At 37.8% G+C, this 8,297-nt stretch overlaps 1 non-coding gene across 1 annotated transcript; it reads right to left on the reverse strand.

Moving 5' to 3' along the window:
• Positions 1–1,489: 1,489 nt before the first annotated feature.
• On the reverse strand, positions 1,490–1,596 carry LOC122090234. The gene has a single exon (XR_006143475.1). It is a non-coding gene; the product is annotated as a small nucleolar RNA R71 (small nucleolar RNA).
• Between the last annotated feature and the right edge of the window lie 6,701 nt (positions 1,597–8,297).

The raw sequence follows: 8,297 nt of genomic DNA on the forward strand, positions 1-8,297 counted from the left end.
AAGCCAACACATACACTAGCATGAACCTTGGGGGAAAGGGATAGCAATAATGTAACGACTGAAAATAAAAATCCTAAATTAAGAAAGAAAGGGTAGTCAGAAGAGGGAATGAGAGGGGGGAGAGAAGACTACTGAAGGAGCCTACTTACTTGAATCAATGCTTGAACTTGAAAAATAAAAATTGCTCCACGGCTCGTGATCTTGTCACCTAGATCTAAGCCTAGAACTATAACTTAAAAAATTACAACTCAATTGCATAAATCATAAACATAAAAAGAACTGAATAAAAATAAAAGAGTACTTGCATTAATTGAAATAAAAAAAAACTATTACAAAAGTGATTAAAGCAAAAATAGAGAAGAACTAAAACTAAAGAGAGAAAGAGGAAGAGAGAGAGCAATTAAAGAAAACTAGAAGAAGAATGAATTGTGTCTCCTCCTCTTACATGAGTTGTATTTATAGGGAATGGAGAGATAGGGTAACAATTTTCTCTTTCCTAAAAGAGAGAAACCCACAATTGATTGTGAGATCTTTTGAGTCCAAAAGTGCTAAGATGGAGGAGAGAGAAGAGAGAAATAAATTTTGAGAAATTTCCTAAAATTTTTTGCTTATTTTGTTTCCTTTTTTTCTTTTCTAATTTATTTTTCTTTGTTTTTTTCTCTCTCTGGAAATCCCCTCCATGCCCTTAGTGCTTTAAGTGAGTGAAAAGCAGGAAATCTTCAACAAAATCTTCTAAAAAAAACAATCATAAGATTCGAACTTGAGACCTCTTGGTGAGCAAGAGAATTTTGTACACCATAGCTCACCAACTAAGCTAGGTAGTTGTTGTTACCAAAAACAAATCTTTAATCACTTAAAGATGTGGTCCATCGATCCTTGTTGGCATTTGGAGTATTCCTTGTACCTCTGGGACAATTGCAAACGGGTTGGTTCTGCATCTCGGTTCAGTTCTGATCCATTATTGTTTTTCTGACCCGAAAAAGAATAATCATTTGTATGGGTGACCAAACGAATGTGTACTTTTAATTGAACACGTCCATCTTGCTCAGAATTTCGTCCTCTTCGCAAGCATGGAAAGAAATAGAACCTCTTTACGTGTAAAATTGAAGATATAGCTCCCGATAGTCCTTAAGGCCTTGAAAATATAAAACCTGCAAAAAGAGAGTAAAACCCAAGGTAGCTCCATTCTAAATATGTAAAATGCATGTTTTACTACCCTAGATTTCACACATAAATGTGCTCATCACCCCACTTCCATGGGTTGACCTCTGAGGATGCATATCTATTTCTAAGGGAATTTGAAGAGGTATGTGTTCTAATTAAGATCCAACAGCTTTCTGATTATGCTGTTAAGCTTAGGTTTATCACTTTTGCATTGAAAGACCAAGCTAAGAAGTGGTTGTATGGGTTACCCACAAATTTCATAACCTCATGGGAACAGTTCATAGTTGTCTTCCTTAAGAAGTTTTTCCCAACTCACAAGACCAATAAGCTTAGAAGTGATATCCTTCAGTTTAGGCAAAAGCCTAGTGAGTCATTTTCCAAACTTATGGAGAGATTCAAGGATCTACTCCAAGAATGCCCTCACCATGGCCTAGACCTATGGCATTTATGTCAAATAATTTATGAGGGTATTGATTACCCAACTAAACAAATGATAAAGTCTATGTGCCCTGAGGGATTCACATCCTTTACAGATGAAGGAAAGGCATGGGAATTCTTACTTGACTTAGCTGACAAAACCTGTGAGTGAGAATCAAACCAAGTGAGTGAAAGAACCATAGAAGGAAAATGATATTTTGTGGATGGGATAGTAGCCAAGGAAGCCCATTTGGATAGCCTAATTAAGAGAATTGAGGCTATTGTTCCTAGAGAGCCATCATCAGTCAATTTGGTTAAGATTTGTGCTTGGTGCCAGTCCGCTGGACATCTCCTAGAAGAATGCCCCAACACCTCGAGGGGCACTTCTAATGATAGTATTAATGCCTTATACCAGAATAATCCATATAGTAATACCTACAATCCAGGATGGAGAAATCATCCAAATTTCTCTTGAAATCAGGGCAACCAAGCAGGGCCTTCCAATTTCCATAATCAAGGTCAACCTGGACTCCAAAGGCCTCCCTTTGCACAACAATCTTTTTCTCAAAATACTTTTCCTAGGTCAAATGTAGGACCTCAGGCTAGTTTTCCTAGGGCCCCTCTCCTATCATCTTATCAGCAACCCCCTGGGTTTATCAACACTGGAGAGGCAAGTAGAATAAGTGACTAGGAAAAAATTATGGCCCTCCTCATGACAAGCCATCAAAATTTTACGAGAGAACTCACTCAAGTTATCTCAATTATGTGTGAGAGGGAGAAAAGAACTTTACCCAATCAACCAGAGCCTAACCCTAGGCATCATCCGCCTATTAGTTCACAAACATCAACTAATGCACCACTGAATATAGTACAAGGTCAGACCTAACAAGGGCCCTCTAACCAATGTAATGTTATTTATGCCCTTAGGAGTGGTAGAGAGTACCAATAGAGCGTTCATAAATCTTCCTCATCTATTACTCATGTTAACTCTCCTTCAGTTGAGGACACAAGTGTGCCTCTTGTTTCAGGTTCATCTGATGAACCTAAAGATTTTTCTAAAACTAAAGATGATTTGATTGAGGAAACCAAAAATGATTCTTCTAAACAGGGGCAAATCCCTAATAGTCCTTATGTTCATCCTGTCCCATTTCTTAATCGCTTGGTAAACAAAAGGAAGACTACTTCCATGGACAAAATTTTAGAAGTCTTCAAAAGACAGAAGTGAGCATCCCCCTTTTGGATGCCATATCCCAGATCCCCGCCTATGCAAAGGTACTAAAAGATTTGTATACTCACAAATGTATCACTAGTGTACCCAAAAAGGCGTTCTTGGCAGATAACATTAGTTCCATAATTACTCAGCCTATAGCAGCCAAGTATAAGGATCCAGGAAGCCCTACCATATCTTGTGTCATAGGCAACACCTACATTGAGCATGCCTTACTTGACCTTCGTGCAAATGTGAATCTTTTACCTTACCATGTGTAGAAGCAACTTGGATTGGGAGAATTAAAAGCCACTGGAACTACTCTTCAATTGGCAGATAGGTCTGTTAAAATTCTTAAAGGGATGGTTGAAGATGTCTTAATAAAGCTGGGGGAATTTATTTTCCCTGTTGATTTCATTGTTGTTAGATACCAAGCCATTCTCAACCAAGGATGAGATCCCAATAATCTTAGGAAGACCATTCTTGGCTACCAGTAATGCATTAATCAACTGCCGAAATGGTTTCCTAAGATTATCTTTTGGTAACCAAACTGTTGAGTTTAACATGTTTAGGATAGGTAAGCAACCACATATGGAAGAAGAGATTAATATGATTGAGGATTTTTTGGATTTTTCTGGTGATTTAATTACCAACTTTGATATTAATTTTGATTCAGAATTCCTAGAGTGTATGGATGAGTTGGATGATGATAGTGAAAATTTCTTTTATGAAGTCTTGAGTCTTCACACACTTGTGGAGCCCTTAGGACTCCTTTCCAATTCCATTCCCAAACCTTCCATAGTTGAGCCTCCTAAGCTAGATCTTAAGGAGTTGCTATATAATTTGAAGTATGCTTTCCTAGGGCCTGACCAGACTCTTCCTACAATAATTTCTTCAAATTTGACTTCTAGCCAGGAAGAGGAGTTACTTAAAGTGTTAAAAGATAATAAGGAAGCCCTAGGTTGGACCATGGTTGATATCAAGGGTATAAGCCCTTCTATTGTGCAACATCATATACATCTTATGGAGGATTCCAAACCATCCACGGAACCCCAAAGAAGAGCTAACCAAGTGATGATGGAAGCTATTAAGAAAGAGATCCTAAAGTGCTTGGATCATGGAATAATTTATCCTATTTCTGACAGCCAATGGATAAGCCCAGTTTACATAGTGCCTAAGAAGTCTGGTGTGACTATAGTTCCCAATGCCAATAATGAACTAATTCCAACTCGTGTCCTATCTGGGTGGAGAGTGTGCATAGACTACAGGAAACTTAATGTGGCAGCCTAGAAGGACCACTTCCCATTGCCATTCATTGACCAGATGTTAGAGAGGTATTTATGGATGACTTTTCAATTCATGGGAATTCCTATTCTGAATGTCTTCATCATCTTTCTCTAGTTTTGAAAAGGTGCATATATAAGAATTTGATTTTGAATTGGGAGAAATGCCATTTCATGGTTAAATCTGGTATTGTTTTAGGCTATGTAATATCCAAGGAGGGAATTAAGGTAGATAGAGCCAAAGTGGATTTAATTGATAATTTACCACCTCCTCAATCTCTTAAGGACGTCCGATCTTTTCTAGGGTATGCGGGATTCTACAGAAGGTTTATTAAGAACTTTAGTCAGTTAGCCCGATCTCTCACTTCATTACTTGGCAAAGATCAAACTTTTGAGTTTTCTAAAGAGTGCCTAGAATCCTACAAACAACTTAAGAAGGAGTTGACCAATGCACCCATTGTTCAACCACCTGTTTGGACTGAACCTTTTGAACTGATGTGTGATGCTTCAGATTTTACCATAGGAGCGGTTTTGGGTCAAAGGATTAATAAGTTGCCCACTGTCATTTATTATGCTAGTAGGACCTTAATTGATGCACAACTCAATTATACAACCACTGAAAAAGAATTTTTAGCGGTTGTGTTTGCATTAGAAAAGTTTCGGTCTTACTTAGTTGGTTCACATGTGGTGGTGTATACTGATCATTCTGCCCTCAGATACCTAGTTCAGAAGAAGGATGCCAAAGCCCGTCTCATTAGGTGGGTTTTACTTTTACAAGAGTTTGATTTAGAAGTTAGGGATAAGAAAGGAGTTGAAAACCTAGTTGCAGACCATTTATCCCGGCTTCCCAATTCCTTAACTGTTGATTCTCCAGTCAATGAGAACTTTCCAGATGAACAATTATTTGCAATGTCCAGTGAACCATAGTTTGCTGACATTGTCAACTTCTTAGTTTCAGGTGTGACTCCGGATCACTGGTCCACCCAAGATAAGTATAGGTTTCATTCCCAAGTTAAGCACTTTTTCTGGGATGATCCTTATTTGTTTAAGATATGTCCGGATCAGATTATCCGACGATGTGTTCCTGATCATAAGCAACATTCTATTATCTCTTTTTGTCATGATCATGCATGTGGTGGACACTTTGGACCTAAGAAAACTGCTGCAAAGGTTCTCCAATGCGGATTTTATTGGCCCACTCTTTTTAGAGATGCTTTTGATTTTTGCAAGGCTTGTCTTGCCTGCCAGTCTTTTAACCGTATCAATAAGAGGAACATGATGCCCCTCAACCCTATTTTGGTAGTTGAGATCTTTGATGTTTAGGGCATCGATTTTATGGAACCATTCCCTAATTCCTTGGGAAATTTGTATATATTTTTTGTCGTTGATTATATTTCTTAATGGATAGAGGCCATACCTTGTAAAACTAATGACCACAAAGTGGTGGTCTAGTTTCTCAAAGAGAACATTTTTTTCCCGCTTTCGTGCACCACATACAATAATTAGTGATAGGGGTACTCATTTTTGTAATCGGCCTTTTGATGCCCTAATGAAAAAGTATGGGATCACCCATAAGTTATCTACCCTTTATCACCCCCAAACTAGTGGCCAAGTGGAGGTGTCTAATAGGCAGATTGTTTGAGATTTAAAATGTAACCGCAAGCGTACGGATCAGTGTAGCTACGGGTCGAACACAGGGAGAGCAGCCACTTTATTTTTTATTTCTTTTAATAATGCGAAAGTGAACTGATTAATGGTTGTGATCTAATTCTAATTACCGTCCGAAAAATAACGTCCTAACCATTCGTCATCTAAGAATTTAAAGACGCAAGCCACGCAATTAAAATTAAATAAATAAATAACTGAAAATAAACAACCCACGCAATTAAAAAAAAAAATAAATAAATAAATAAAGAAAAAAATGCTGAAATAAAAATAAAGTAAAAGAAAGGGGATAAAGCTAGAGAGAGACTCACAAGTAGGTTTCTCTACTTAGCCCGAGGGATGCATCATAATATGAGCTTCCCTACTTGACCAGAGAGTCACTCTTACAAGGGTTACTCTACTTGACTTTAGGGAAAGGGAGACAATTAAAATAAAAGCAATAAATTGATGGTTCTATGGCTAGGAGGGGCAAAGCCAACACATACACTAGCCATGAACCTTGGGGGAAAGGGATAGCAATAATGTAACGACTGAAAATAAAAATCCTAAATTAAGAAAGAAAGGGTAGTCAGAAGAGGGAATGAGAGGGGGGAGAGAAGACTACTGAAGGAGCCTACTTACGTGAATCAATGCTTGAACTTGAAAAAAAATTGCTCCACGGCTCGTGATCTTGTCACCTAGATCTAAGCCTAGAACTATAACTTAAAAAATTACAACTCAATTGCATAAATCATAAACATAAAAAGGCTGAATAAAAATAAAAGAGTGCTTGCATTAATTGACATAAAAAAACTATTACAAAAGTGATTAAAGCAAAAATAGAGAAGAACTAAAACTAAAGAGTGAGAGAGGCAGAGAGAGAGCAACTAAAAAAAAACTAGAAGAAGAATGAATTGTCTCTCCTCCTCTTACATGAGTTGTATTTATAGGGAATGGGGAGGTAGGGTAACAAATTTCTCTTTCCTAAAAGAGAGAAACCCACAATTGATTGTGAGATCTTTTGAGACCAAAAGTGCTAAGGTGGAGGAGAGAGAAGAGAGAAATAAATTTCCTATAATTTTTTTCTTATTTTCTTTCCTTTTTTTTTCTAATTTATTTTTCTTCTTTTTCTCTCTCCTAGGGACGATTTTCTTCCTTCTTGCTTTATGTGATTTGGACAATCTTTTGGTGGATGATGATGTGGAGGAGAGAGAAGATTTGGACAATCTTTGTTTCTCCCTTTTTTTTCTCTTTCCTTTTTTTTCTTCTTCTCTTCTTGCTTCCACGATTTTCCTTTCCTTCTAATTTGATGTGGAAATCCCCTCCATGCCCTTAGTGCTTTAAGTGAGTGAAAAGCAGGAAATCTTCAACAAAATTCTCTAAAAAAAACAACCATGAGATTCGAACTTGAGACCTCTTGGTGAGCAAGAGAATTTTGTACACCATAGCTCACCAACTACGCTAGGTAGTTGTTGTTACCAAAAACAAATCTTTAATCACTTAAGGATGTGGTCCATCGATCCTTGTTGGCATTTGGAGTATTCCTTGTACCTCTGGGACAACTGCAAATGGGCTGGTTCTGCATCTCGGTTTAGTTCTGATCCATTATTCTTTTTCTGGCCCGAAAAGAATAATCATTTGTACGGGTGACCAAACGAATGTGTACTTTTAATTGAACACATCCATCTTGCTCAGAATTTCGTCCTCTTCGCAACCATGGAAAGAAATAGGACCTCTTTACGTGTAAAATTGAAGATATAGCGCCCGATAGTCCTTAAGGCCTTGAAAATATAAAACCTACAAAATGAGAGTAAAACCCAAGGTAGCTCCATTCTAAATATGTAAAATGCATGTTTTACTACCCTAAATTTCACACATAAATGTGCTCATCAGAATTCCCCCACACTTAGACTTTGCTAGTCCTCGAGCAAAACAAAAAGAAAAAGAATAAAGACAAAAAAACCTAACTCACTTTCGTAGGAATCACGGTTGCACTTAGCATGTGCAACAAGCCTTTAAACCCCTAGGTCACCCCTAGTGGACGAGTTGTGTCTCGTGGGTGTTTGCAGTGAATATACACCCAAAATTCAGAATAAACAAATCCCAACTTTGGCTAAAGGTAAGGCTCATACCGATCCGGAGCAAAGATAATTTCTCTTACAAGGGGCCCCCACACTTGAACTTTTATTACCCTTTATCAATTCCAGGCACTAGCATATTTCTTAATTTGGAACTCACCTCGTCTCTTCCAAAACATCCTTATCTTAAGGCAAAACCACTTGTGAAGAAATAGGGCAACCAATGACTAAGGCGTTGGAGTGTTTTTGACCAAACATGTTACCAAGCAATAATGACATTTGCACATTTTTTTTCTCTTTTTTTTTCTGCTTAATAAACTCTATTCTACTCCACTACTTTTGGCTTGAATGACATGGTGGAGCAAACACCAGACACCCAAGTTACTATGTAGCTTCGCTTTTTTGCATATGTCCACAAAGGCAGTGATGCTAGAGTTACTTCAGAAGTTTCCTCCCAAGGAATTTCGATCAAGACACCACGCTTCCTGAGGCGCAATGCCCTGT

This window comes from Macadamia integrifolia, chromosome 9, assembly GCF_013358625.1.
Source record: "Macadamia integrifolia cultivar HAES 741 chromosome 9, SCU_Mint_v3, whole genome shotgun sequence".
Lineage (NCBI taxonomy): Eukaryota > Viridiplantae > Streptophyta > Magnoliopsida > Proteales > Proteaceae > Macadamia > Macadamia integrifolia.